At 39.5% G+C, this 13,249-nt stretch overlaps 1 pseudogene; it reads left to right on the top strand.

Moving 5' to 3' along the window:
* The first annotated feature begins 361 nt into the window (after positions 1 to 361).
* Positions 362 to 919, top strand: LOC148029903 (pseudouridine-5'-phosphate glycosidase pseudogene; annotated as a pseudogene).
* Positions 920 to 13,249: the final 12,330 nt, after the last annotated feature.

Raw genomic sequence — 13,249 nt, 5'->3', positions numbered from 1 at the left:
GCATCCCACCTGAAATTGTTCTGAAGCGGTTGCTACTAGAACTAATGAAGAAACTTGACTCTGAGCTGAAACATGAAATCTGCCACTGGGCAGCTTACTATGAACATCGAATGCAATTTGGGGGTACGAGAGAGGATTGGGGAGGAAAGAAGACGGCGACAGAAGAACTGTGACGATGGAGGAAAACTGAGAGGAGCACAAGTATCAGTTGCTTTGAGCAGATTACAAAACCCATAAAATATACGACTATGGATATATTAAAGACATGGACTAATGTTGGTCTGATATATACTCGGGAGGATATGTTTACTTCACAGACTTACCCCAAGGACGAGATATCACATGCTGATGGTGAAAAGCAATGGATGTCTCATCTGATTTAACAAAGCTTGGAAGGTCGCCTGTTGCTGTTTTCTGTGCTGGTGTCAAGTCAATTCTTGACATTCCCAGAACGTTAGAGTACCTTGAGACTGAAGGTGTTACTGTTATTGGATACAAGACCAATGAATTTCCTGCTTTCTTTACTCGCCATAGTGGCTGCAAGGTACCTTGTCGTGTTGATTCTCCAGACGAATGTGCAGATATCATATCATGTCTTCGATTTCCGAGGCTTATGCAAACTTGTTTAGGGGAAAGAACCCCAACATGACCCTCCCCATAGGGTGTCATACAAGGTGCGAACTCTAGTTTGGATTTACAGAGTGGACTACTCATTGGGGTGCCAATCCTGGAAGAACATGAAGCAGCTGCCAAGCCGATTGAGTCAGCAATCAGTAGATCTTTGCAAGAAGCATTGAAGCAAAAGATTAGTGGAAGCACAATCTCCCCCTTTTTACTCAAAAGAGTCAATGAAATTACTGGTGGAGCCTCGCTTGCTGCAAACATAGAACTGGTTAAGTCTTCTGCAAGGGAAGTCTGATGACAATGTGACCATCATATTGAATGATATCTCATCGTGGTTGGATGACAGAATAAGGTCCCAGTCCGTTCATGACTGAAGATTTCCATCTTCATATGTACTAAATTATTGTTACCCGAGGAGAGACTTACCGAGTATCGATGTTTCATATTAAGGAGTGATTTTGCTGGTTTTTCTCCTATGCCAAGAACAGATTTGTAACTTCAAATTCCTTATAGTATTGGACATTATTATGATATGTACTAAAACTGTTTTCTAAACCTCTTGTATATACCTTTGAGGATCTTCTGTATTCATCTTTTATTGCTGCTGTAACTATTCTGAAGAAATATAAATATGATCCTTTGTGGAGGCCGCCACAATTGACGATCTATCCTTCTATCCTGAAATTATTCAAAGTCCTCAGTGGTCGCGACTTGGCTTTCGAAAACCCTTCGACATCGTGATGTGCGTTCGTGATTGCGTTTGTTCATGCACGAGGATATGCATGTAGTTTTTTCATAGGGGTGACATGCTAGTTGCTGTTCACATGCAATCCGGGTACATTTTCCTAAAATTTTAAATTTTCAAAATTTGAAAAATACTTAAAACACATATAAAACCTATAAAAACCTTTAAAAATTATAAAAATGCCAAAAAGTAATGAAAAAAATCTAGAAATTGTCGAAACAATTCACCAACTTTCTAAAAATTTTCAATTTTTTTCTTTACTAATAACGTTCATAGAGGTTAGAAAATAATAAAAAACCTTTAATTTCATGAAAATTTACCTAAAGATGGTTGAAAAATGGATTAAAAATAAAAAAACTTCCAAGAAAAATTTGAAAAATCATACTGATCTTTCTTAATATTTTTGGATCACTTGCATGTTCTGAAATGATCCAAATTAATTTGAAAAAATTAATTGAATGAAAAACCCTTATTTTCTAAGTAAATTCTTTGAATTTTTTTTCACTCCAAAAATGGTTAGAGAAATTCTGGAAATTTATAAAAAATTGATTGGACGTCTCTGCTTAGCTTTTAACTTAGATTTGGATGAATAAATAATTTTTTAAAAAATATATAATCACACAACCATATTATAATGGATAAAGAAAAAATAAATAGAACCTAAACTTAACTCTAAATACATACACAAAAATATTTCAAAATTAAAATAAAAAAACACACAAATACATTTAAAAAAAATAAAAAGTAGACAAAACACACAAATTTAACACATAATTACCTAAATGCCAAGCCCTCTTTTGTCCCCATTCGTTTCTATAGTAGGATGTGTTTTTTTTTTAAAATGCCAAGAAGCCTTCTTGGTCACCTTGTTGGTACAATGATTTTTCTTGTATTTTGGATTATTTACAAGTGGGATTTTGCATGATAGACCTTATGGGTGTCCATAGGCCCCCAGGCTTTCCTATTTCCCTCCTTCACATGCACATTAACACTCAAGTAATTGTAATAAAAATTTAATCGACCGTTGCACCTACAAAATTACACAATGCACTTTCATTACTTTTTAATTAAAATGATCCCGACTATTAATTGTAAAAGAAACCCCCACACTTGCATGAGCGCTTTGGCGCAATAACCCACTTGATTTTCTAAAATTATTCCACAGTGCATGCGCACATGCGCTACAGACACAATTAATCTTGGTAATTAAAAATGAATGCCCCAAAGTCATGCATGCATACACTTTGCACCAAAGATCAAGTATTTTTTAAGAATGAATTGCATTTTTTAGAGACCCCTAGTCAATTAGTCAAATCAATCTGAGTGGGGTTGGGATGGAATTCAATTTACCATGCATTAAGGGCTTAATTACTAATGAATCACAACTTAATGTCTCATTGGTTAAAAGGAATTCGATAGTGATCACTCACTCACTTCACCACACCTTACGTATATGCCAAGGTTTACCGGGATTGGGATTTCTTAATCAGACATGTCGATTATATTTGTTTGTGTTTATTGTGATTGTCCGAATTTGTGATTCTGCTTTGAGTCTAGTCATTGTCTAGGATACGGTGTGTTTGACTTTTTAAATATCTTAAGTGCTTGATTACGGGGTTTTAGGGTGTTTGAGTGTCTGCATTGCATGAAGCTTTCGGTCGCATGAGTGCATAGGTCATGCCAAATTTTTTACGTAGGATGTTGATTGCTTAAGGAATTTTGCATGACATTTTCTATTCCTCTCGTCTTGTCTATTCCTCTGTTTCTTTTTCTTGATATCTTCTTTAGTGGTGGCTTGTTTGGGTTTTGCATGATATTTTCTATTTTTCTTGGTTGAGTGTGTGTATGTGTATGTGGATATCATGTGTAGTTTCAATGGCATCTTTCTATGCTCCCGAGATTGTGATCTAGCATGTGTCATTACAGGTGCATGACTATTCCCTTCTCTTAGAGGCGGATTGTATTCGTCGTATTGGTCTCCGTATATTTGTAGTGCTTAAGTTTTTGCCACTGGATAATAAACTCTACTACTCTTGGAGGCCAATTGTATTTGCCATATTGGTCTCCATTCATTTATAGTGCTTAAGTTTCCACGAGTGGACAACAAGGTTTGCTACTCTTTCTTGGCGTCATACAGAAAATAGTCTTGTTTGACTCTTCTGCCTATGACAAAAAACAATCTATGACCAACGCTTCTACCTATCTACTACCCATCTTAGTGAAGTGCTATGTGTGCCTCTTTCATCTTCATTTGTACCTAGTGGCAATTAGTTATTGACCACTGAGAAGATCCTTGCACTTTTTGAAAAGGAGATATCTACCCCTTTGGTGTCCAACAAATTCAATACAAGTTTTGGGGTTTCTGTTACTCATTATCTCCTCTCCGGTGTGGAAGTAACTCTATCAATTCCTCCAACATAGATTCATGTTTGGAAAGCCTACTTTCAAATGTCTAACTAAGGACCTTTTCACTGTTCTATTCAGATCCTTGAGGGATCCAAGTTTAATTTGGGCCGCATGCATGTTAGCCAAGATGGATCAACATTTTCAGAGAGTCAGAAAGGGTCAAGGCATTCATGTTTCTTATGGAGTCTTTCTTCAAAAAGTTATTACTCTTGCTCCTCCTCCTAGTGGTGTGCTAGTGGCTGATCCTTCTCCTCTTTCGAAGAAACCTCCACCTTCTACTCCGTCTCCTCCTCCATTACAACTGAATTCAAATTCAAATAATGAACCCCCTCTTAGGTTTTCTCGAACTAAATGCAGACATACCACGATGCTCTCTAGTCCCTTTGGAGTCTCAGTTTTTCAAATCCTCTTGTACAAGACACTATCCCTCTTGTTTCTAGTAGTTCCCTCCCTTCATTCCTATCTTGTCTCCTAAATTATTTACTACCCAAAGGGATGGACATCTAGATAAGAATATTCTCTCTTCTTTATAGATGATGCTCGCTAGATCTGTGCTCCCAGTTGATTTTTTGTGTCTATCTACATTGGAGACCTTCGTTACTTCCTGTCTTTAGTCTATTTACATGGAGGTTTATAATTCAAGGTTGTTTCCATGACTAGTTAGTTGAGCAAAGCTTTCGAGGACTTGGCATATGAAAAGGCTACCCTCAGTGACATTCATAAATAGATGGCTGAAGCTACTACTTCGATGGATTCCCAGACATCCCAAAGCAAAGAGTTAGAAACTAAAGTAGCTACCTTGGAAGTTGATAATGTGTCTTTAACTAAAGAAAATAATGCAGATCTTGAGAACATGATATAGTTAGCGTGTAAGTTGGTACTTGTGAGAGTCAATTGCAACATTCCCAAGACACAGTTGAATCCTAGAAGAAGCTTATTGAAGAGCTTAAAAAGTAAATTGCTACTCTCCCTATTCCTCCTCTAGCTCTGTAGTTTCTTCCGTCTTATCTTCGAAAGAGGAGCGTGACTAGTTGTAGCTGAAGGCTAAGCTGTGTGATGGGTTTTCTACTAAGGTTGACTGCCTTCAATAACGAATGAACTATGTGCAGGATGAGTTTACTCACATGGAGCATTAGTAGATCCCCTCCCCTCTCCTTCTGGATTAAGTATAATCAGCAAAGGTTGGCCTTGTACATTTCCTTGAGCAATGTGGAATTGGAACCTCCAGAAGATGGGTCGTCAAATATATGGTCTGTAGATTTGCTGAGAGTTGTTTTTGATAGATTTATGGATGAGCTAGTTTCACATGAAACCTAGTTATTGTCTCTTATGTATCTCATGTCAAGATTGTGGGAGAGATGGAAGGAGTCTCACTTGTAGCTTTCTCGCTTGCACAATGGGGGAATACAAACAAAGGTGGAGGCTCAAAACAAATTTTCTCTTCTTAGTTATGTAAGCCAAAAGAACACTCGTACATAGAAATAGAAGAACCCTATATATGGGTCTCAAACCAAACTCAACTAACTAAGGTGGCATACTAATTGAGCCATGAACTAGAGTAGATAAGGATAGTTTTCATCTAGCTATTATTCATGGGCGGTGTACCAACTGCATCTGCAGCTAACAAGTCGGTGACATAAATGCACAACGGTCTGCCTGGAATATCACGAGTGGAGCTCGATATCTCAACACTCCCCCTCGAGCTCAATCCCAATTCCTACACACCAAGCAGGTCTCTAAACTTGCGCAGCTTCTCTATACCCAATGCCTTCGTAAATATGTCAGCTACCTGATCCTCTATGCTGACATAAACTAGATCAATGAGACCTAGTAAAACCCTCTCCCGCACATAGTGATAATGCACCTCAATGTGCTTTATTCTAGCATGATAGACTAGGTTAGTTTCCAAGTGTATACTACGTATGTTGTCACAATAAATGACAACCAGCCCATCTGTAGGCTGATGCATATCATAAAGTAGCTTACGCGACCAAGATACCTCACATGCAGCCATTGCCGCACCCCTGTACTCAGCCTCTGTGCTCAACAAGGCAACTGTAGGTTGTTTCTTGTTGCTCCAAGTGACTGCAACACTCCCAAAAGAGAACACATATCAACTGGTAGATCGTCTATCAGAAATACTACCAGCCCAATCAGCATCAGTGTATCCATGCAACTGTATCTGAACCCTAGTCTCATAAAATAGTCCATACTGCAATGTGGATTTCACATACATGAGTATGTGTCTAGCTGTATCTAAATGTGGTTTCCTTGGAGCCTGCATAAACTGACTTACCAATCCAACAACATAGCTCAAATCCGGCTGGTAATAGTCATATAGATCAAACTTCCTACTATGTGTCTGTACATAGTAGGGTCTTCGAGAAGCTCACCTGCATCTGCGCTCAACTTCACATTCTGCTCCAAAGGAACTGAAATAGGCTTACAGCCTATCATCCCATATTTGGACAGCATGTCCAATCCATACTGCCTCTGCAAGAGCCATATCCCACTTGGTAATCTTATCACCTCAATGCCCAAGAAATAACACATCTCTCCCAAATCCTTCATCTCAAACTTCTACTTCAATAGCATTTTCACATGAAGGATATCTTCATCACTATCACCTGTGATAATCAAATCATCAACATAAATGACAAGCAGCATAATACATTTCTTTGTTTTTCTCACATAAAATGAGAAATCTGCCTTGGAAATTTGAAAGCCAATAGTGACAAGATACTGTCCTATCTTGTCAGACCATGCTCTAGGTGCTTGTTTCAAGCCATACAAGGATTTCTTCAACTTGCAAACAAACTCAAGATGAACAGTATGCACATAACCTGGTGGCTGCTTCATATAGACCTCTTCTTGAAAATCACCATGCAAGAAGGCATTCTTTACATCCATCTGATGTAAGGACCATCCCTTTGATGCAGCCATAGCAATGACTGCTCTTACGGTTGCCATCCTTGCAACCGGACTGAATGTTTCTTCATAATCAATGCCATATTTTTTTGCATACCCCTTGACTACTAATCTCGCCTTGTATCTGTTCATAGAACCATCTGCATTATGCTTCACTTATAAACCCACTTACAACCAATTGCATTCTTATCTTTAGGCAAAGGTACCAATTCCCATGTAGCATTTTCTTCCAAAGCATCCATTTCTTCATCCATGCCTTTCTCCCATTTTTCTTTTCCCATGGCTTGCTCAAAAGAAGTGGGTTCTGGTTCATGTATGACTTTGACTATATAGGCATAGTGAATGGTTGTAAATCCATCATATTTCAGCCTATCCATAGGATACCTAGCTCTGGTAGACCTACGCAAAGTACGTTCACTCCCAGGTGCTCTCAAAACATCCCTGGTCTTCCTTACTCCAGGTGTAACAATAGAAGGAATACCCAACTCATCATCAATGCTCTATTCTGAGACATTGGATTCATCCACATAAGAGTGGCATGCATTCACATCAAACATGGGCTGATCTACCTTCTCTTTTCCTTTTTGTGATACCTGCATACCACTATCTGCATTGCTTTGAGAAGATTCTCCTGATCTCAATCTGCCTGTCCATGGTGAAGAATGTGAACCACTGCTAGAGGACGCTCCAGGTCCACTAATATCTTGTGACTGCTGCTATGAATTCTGTGTAGCATTACCATTTTGTGCATCTACATTATCAATCACATTTACTGTTTTATACCAGCTACTCATCTCATTAAAAAAAACATCTCTGCTCACTGTAAACTTACAACTAGAAGGGTTATAGCATCTATACCCTTTTTGCTTCTGCAGAGAGTAAGCAATAAAGATGCACTTCTCAGCTTTTGGATCCAACTTGGATCTCAAATGATCTGGCACATGAACATAGGCAATGCAACCAAAAATTTTAAAATGAGAAATATCTGGTTTCCTACCAGTATACCTCTCCTCTGGAGTCATGCCATGTATTGCTGCAGTGGGAGTCCTGTTCATTATGTAGACTGCTGTAGCAACTGCCTCAGCCCAGTAAAAATGTGGCAGGTCTTTTTCATTGAGCATGGCACGAGATACCTCTCCAATATGCTTGTTTTTTTCTTTCTGCAATTCCATTTTGCTGTGGGGTATGACTACATGAATATTGCTGCTTTATGCCATACTCCTGTAAGAACCTTGCAAACTCATTTGAGAGGTACTCTCCCCCTCCATCTGACCTTAGGCATTTTATTTGCAGGCATGTTTCTTTTTCAACCATAGCTTTAAGAGCTTTGAAATGCCCAAAAACTTCACTTTTCTTTTTCCTAAAATACACCCAAATTTTTCTGCTATAGTCATCAATAAAAGTGACAAAATAATGACAGCCTCCAAGAGATGCAGCTTTAGTAGTCCACACATCAGAGTGGATTAATTCCAATGGCTTCTTACTCTCTTGAATATGTGTAGGAAATGGTTTCCTTGCATGTTTTCCAAATTGACAAGCTTCACATACCTTATGCATTTATGCAACCTTGAATTTAGGCAATCCTACAACAATATTTTGGGCCTACATTGATTTAAGTCATTGTACATTAACATGACCAATGCGTTTATGCCAGATATCAATATATGCAACTACACCGGTCCCATATGCAAACATTGCTCCACTCAATTCAGGCATGTCTACATCCAACGTAAACATTTTGCCCTTCTTCTTTCCTTTTGCTATCAAGCGACCTTTATTTTTCATATCCTCAACAAAGCATCCATGAGGATTAAATCTGACCTGCAAGCCCTGCTCAACCATTTGACCAACAGAAACTAGATTCTTGGTGATATTCGAGACATGAAATACATCTGACAGGTATTTCTTTTTCCCATCCTGCATAGACAAAGGAAATTTTCCAATCTGCACAATAGGATGTGCAGTATCATCACCAGTCTCCACAAATCCTAGTTTCTCCATTTTCATTGCATCCTACATTCATTCTGCATGACCTGTCATGTGGTTTTGATGCACCTGAGCAACATACCACACTTCGTTGCTTTCTTCCACACTTGTCATAGAATTGTTCATGTGCTGCACCATAAACAAATTCTCATTTCTGTCATCACCCTGTCTACTAGAAGATGCATGATTCCCTTGTTGCAATTTTCCATTCATGATGTCATTCTGTTGTTTATAGCAGTCTTTAGCCATATGACCCATTTTACCACAGTAGTAGCATTCAACATTGATGTTTGCATTTTGGCCTCTTTGCCATCCACCATGACCTCTTTGGCTCCCCTTGCCTCTAGAGTTACCACGTCCTCCTCCACAGGACTGGTTTTCTTGATGATGCAATTTCTACGGTAACTTTTCATCGACTTATAGAACAGTGGTTGCACAACATAAAATAGGGCCTTTTCCTGAGTGCGTGTAGAAAACTTCCGCCTCCAAAACAGGCCCTGAAATGGCCTCAAATAAAAAAAACTGAGCAACCGAGGGCTAAAGCTCTTCTCCCGCAGCATATACTGCCCTCTTGCTACACCGCAAAGGGCGTCTCAATATGAGACAATGCACTCTTGCACTTTTCGGCTGTGCTACCTGTAGAGACTTGCTCCCAAAACAGAAAAATGAAAGCAACACTGGTCCTCTTACCAGAACACCGTGAACTTGGTTTTCTTGCTTGAGCTCCTTACCACAAACAAGGATCTAATACCATGTCAAGATTGTGGGAGAGATGGAAGGAGTCTCACTTGTAGCTTTCTCTCACTTGTAGCTTTCTCTCTTGCACAATGTGGGACTCTATGATTGTGCATATTCAGGATGCAAGTACGCCAAAGGAGGCATGGGATACTTTGTCAAAAATGTATAGCACAAATATGCAAGCCAGGAAAATGCAGCTCAAGCAAGAGTTGCATAATGTGCAAAGAGAAAATATGAGCATCAATGACTACCACATGAAGGTGAAGAAGATTGCAGATGCATTTGCTTCCATTGGGTCGCCAGTGGAAGATGATGATTTAGTTTCTGTGACCTTGAATGGTCTAGGAAAGGATTATGCACAGTTTCGAACATCCATTTCCATCCGTGAAAGATTTATTGATTTTGAGGAGTTGATTGCTCTTCTAATTTCTGAGGAGAAGAGAAATGGTGGTGCATCTTCTTCAGGAGGAACTTCAAAAGAAGCTGTCTTCTACTAAAATGCTGGAAGAGGTAGAGGCAGAGGTAGAGGAGGCCGATTTGGAGGCCGTGGTAGAAATCAGAATATGCAGCAAACTCAAGAAAACCAGTCCTATGGAGGAGGACGTGGTAACTCTAGAGGCAGGAGGAGCCAAAGAGGTCATGGTGGATGGCAAAGATGTCAAAATGCAAACAGTAATGTTGAATGCTACTACTGTGGTAAAATAGGTCATATGGCTAAAGATTGCTATAAAAAGCAGAATGACATCATGAATGGAAAACTGCAACAAGGGAATTATGCATCTTCTAGTAGATAGGGTGATGACAGAAATGAGCATTTGTTCATGGTGCAACACATGAAAAATTTTGTGACAAGTGCAAAAGAAAGCAATGATGTATGGTATGTTGACTCAGGTGCATCAAACCACATGACAGGTCATGCAGAATGGATGGAGGATGCAAGGAAAATGGCAAAACCAGGATTTGTGGAGACTGGTGATGATACTGCACATCCTATTGTGCAGATTGGAAAAATTCATTTGTCTATATAGGATGGGAAAAAGAAATACCTGTCCGATGTATTTCATGTCCCGAATATCACCAAGAATCTCATTTCTGTTGGTCAAATGGTTGAGCAGGGCTTGCAGGTCAGATTTAATCCTCATGGATGCTTTGTTGAGGATATGAAAAATAAAGGTCGCTTGATAGCAAAAGGAAAGAAGAAGGGCAGAATGTTTACATTGGATGCAGACATGCATGAATTAAGTGCAGCAATGTTTGCACATGGGACCGATGTAGTTGCAGATATTGATATTGGCATAAATGCATTGGTCATGTTAATGTACAACGACTTAAATCAATGCAGACCCAAAACATTGTTGCAGGATTGCCTAAATTAAAGGTTGCAGAAATGCATAAGGTATGTGAAGCCTGTCAGTTTGGAAAACAAGCAAGGAAACCATTTCCTAGACATGTTCAAGAGAGTAAGAAGCCATTGGAATTAATCCACTCTGATGTGTGGACTACTAAAGCTACATCTCTTGGAGGCTGTCATTATTTTGTCACTTTTATTGATGACTATAGCAAAAAAGTTTGGGCGTGTTTTATGAAAAAGAAAAGTGAAGTTTTTGGGCATTTTAAAACTCTTAAAGCTATGGTTGAAAAAGAAACAGGCCTGCAAATAAAATGCCTAAGGTCAGATGGAGGGGGAGAGTACCTCTCAAATGAGTTTGCAAGGTTCTTGCAGGAGCATGGCATAAAGCAGCAATATTCATGCAGTCATACCCCACAGCAAAATGGAATTGCAGAAAGAAAAAACAGGCATATTGGAGAGGTATCTCGTGCCATGCTCAATGAAAAAGACCTGCCAGATTTTTACTGGGCTGAAGCAGTTGCTACAGCAGTCTATATAATGAACAGGACTCCCATTGCAGCAATACATGGGATGACTCCAGAGGAGAGGTATACTGGTAGGAAACCAGATATTTCTCATTTGAAATTTTTTTGTTGCATTGCCTATGTACATGTGCCAGATGAGTTGAGATCCAAGTTGGATCCAAAAGCTGAGAAGTGCATCTTTATTGGTTACTCTCTGCAGCAAAAAGGATATAGATGCTATAACCCTTCTACTCGTAAGTTTACAGTGAGCAGAGATGTTGTTTTTGATGAGATGAGTAGCTGGTATAAACCAGTAAATGTGATTGATGATGTAGATGCACAAAATGGTAATGCTGCATAGAATTCACAGCAGTAGTCACAAAATATTAGTGGACCTGGAGCGTCCTCTAGCAATGGTTCACATTCTTCGCCATGGACAGGAAAATTGAGATAAGGAGAATCTTCTCAAAGCAATGCAGATAGTGGTATGCAGGTATCACGAAAAGGAAAAGAGAAGGTTGATCAGCCCATGTTTTATGTGAATGCAGGTCACTCTTATGTGGATGGTGAATCCAGTGGCTCAGAAAAGAGCATTGATGATGAGTTGGGTATTCCTTCTATTGTTACACTTGGAGTAGGAAGACCAGGGATGTTTTGAGAGCACCTGGGAGTGAACCTATTTTGCACAGGTCTACGAGAGCTAGGTATCCTGTGGATAGGCTAAAATATGATGGATTTATAGCCATTCACTATGCATATATGGTCAAAGTGATACAGGAACCAGAACCCATTTCTTTTGAGCAAGCCATGGGAAAAGAAAAATGGGAGAAATCCATGGATGAAGAAATGGATGCCTTGGAAGCAAATGCTACATGGGAATTGGTACCTTTGCCTAAAGGTAAGAATGCAATTGGCTGTAAGTGGGTTTATAAGGTGAAGCACAATGCAGATGGTTCTGTGAATAGATACAAGGCAAGATTAGTAGTCAAGGGGTATGCACAAACATATGGCATTGATTATGAAGAAACATTCAGTCCGGTTGCAAGGATGGCAACCGTAAGAGTAGTCATTGCTATGGCTGCATAAAAGGGATGGTCTTTACATCAGATGGATGTAAAGAATGCCTTCTTGCATGGTGATTTGCAAGAAGAGGTCTATATGGAGCAGCCACCAGGTTATGAGCATGCTGTTCATCCTGAGTTTGTTTGCAGGTTGAAGAAAGCCTTGTATGGCTTGAAGCAAGCACCTAGAGCATGGTCTGACAAGATAGGACAGTATCTTGTCACTATTGGATTTCAGATTTCCAAGGCAGATTTCTCACTTTATGTGAGAAAAACAGAGAAATGTATTATGCTACTTGTCATTTATGTTGATGATTTGATTATGACAGGTGACAGTGATGAAGCTATCCTTCATGTGAAAATGCTATTGAAGCAGAAGTTTGAGATGAAGGATTTGGGAGAGTTGCGTTATTTCTTGGGCATTGAGGTGATTAGATCACCAAGTGGGATACAGCTCTTGTAGAGCCAGTATGGATTGGACATGCTGTCCAAATATGGAATGACAGGCTGTAAGCCTATTTCAGTTCCTTTAGAGCAGAATGTGAAGCTGAGCGCAGATGTAGGTGAGCTTCTGGAAGACCCTACTATGTACAGACGCATAGTAGGAAGTTTGATTTATATGACTATTACCAGGCCAGATTTGAGCTATGCTGTTGGATTGGTAAGTCAGTTTATGCAGGCTCCAAGGAAACCGCATTTGGATGCGGCTAGACGCATACTCAGGTATGTGAAGTCCACATTGCAGTATGGACTATTTTATGAGACTGAGGTTCAGATACAGTTACATGGATACACTGATGCTGATTGGGCTGGTAGTATTTCTGATAGACGATCTACCAGTGGATATGTGTTCTCTTTTGGGAGTGCTGCAGTCACTTGGAGCAATAAGAAACAGCCTACAGTTGCC

Source organism: Lygodium microphyllum, chromosome 10, assembly GCF_053477565.2.
Source record: "Lygodium microphyllum isolate KBCC chromosome 10, Lygodium_microphyllum_v1.1.10, whole genome shotgun sequence".
NCBI classification, from domain to species: domain Eukaryota; kingdom Viridiplantae; phylum Streptophyta; class Polypodiopsida; order Schizaeales; family Lygodiaceae; genus Lygodium; species Lygodium microphyllum.
The sequence above is the reverse complement of the archived record's forward strand: the minus strand, read 5'-3'. Positions and strand labels throughout refer to the sequence as shown.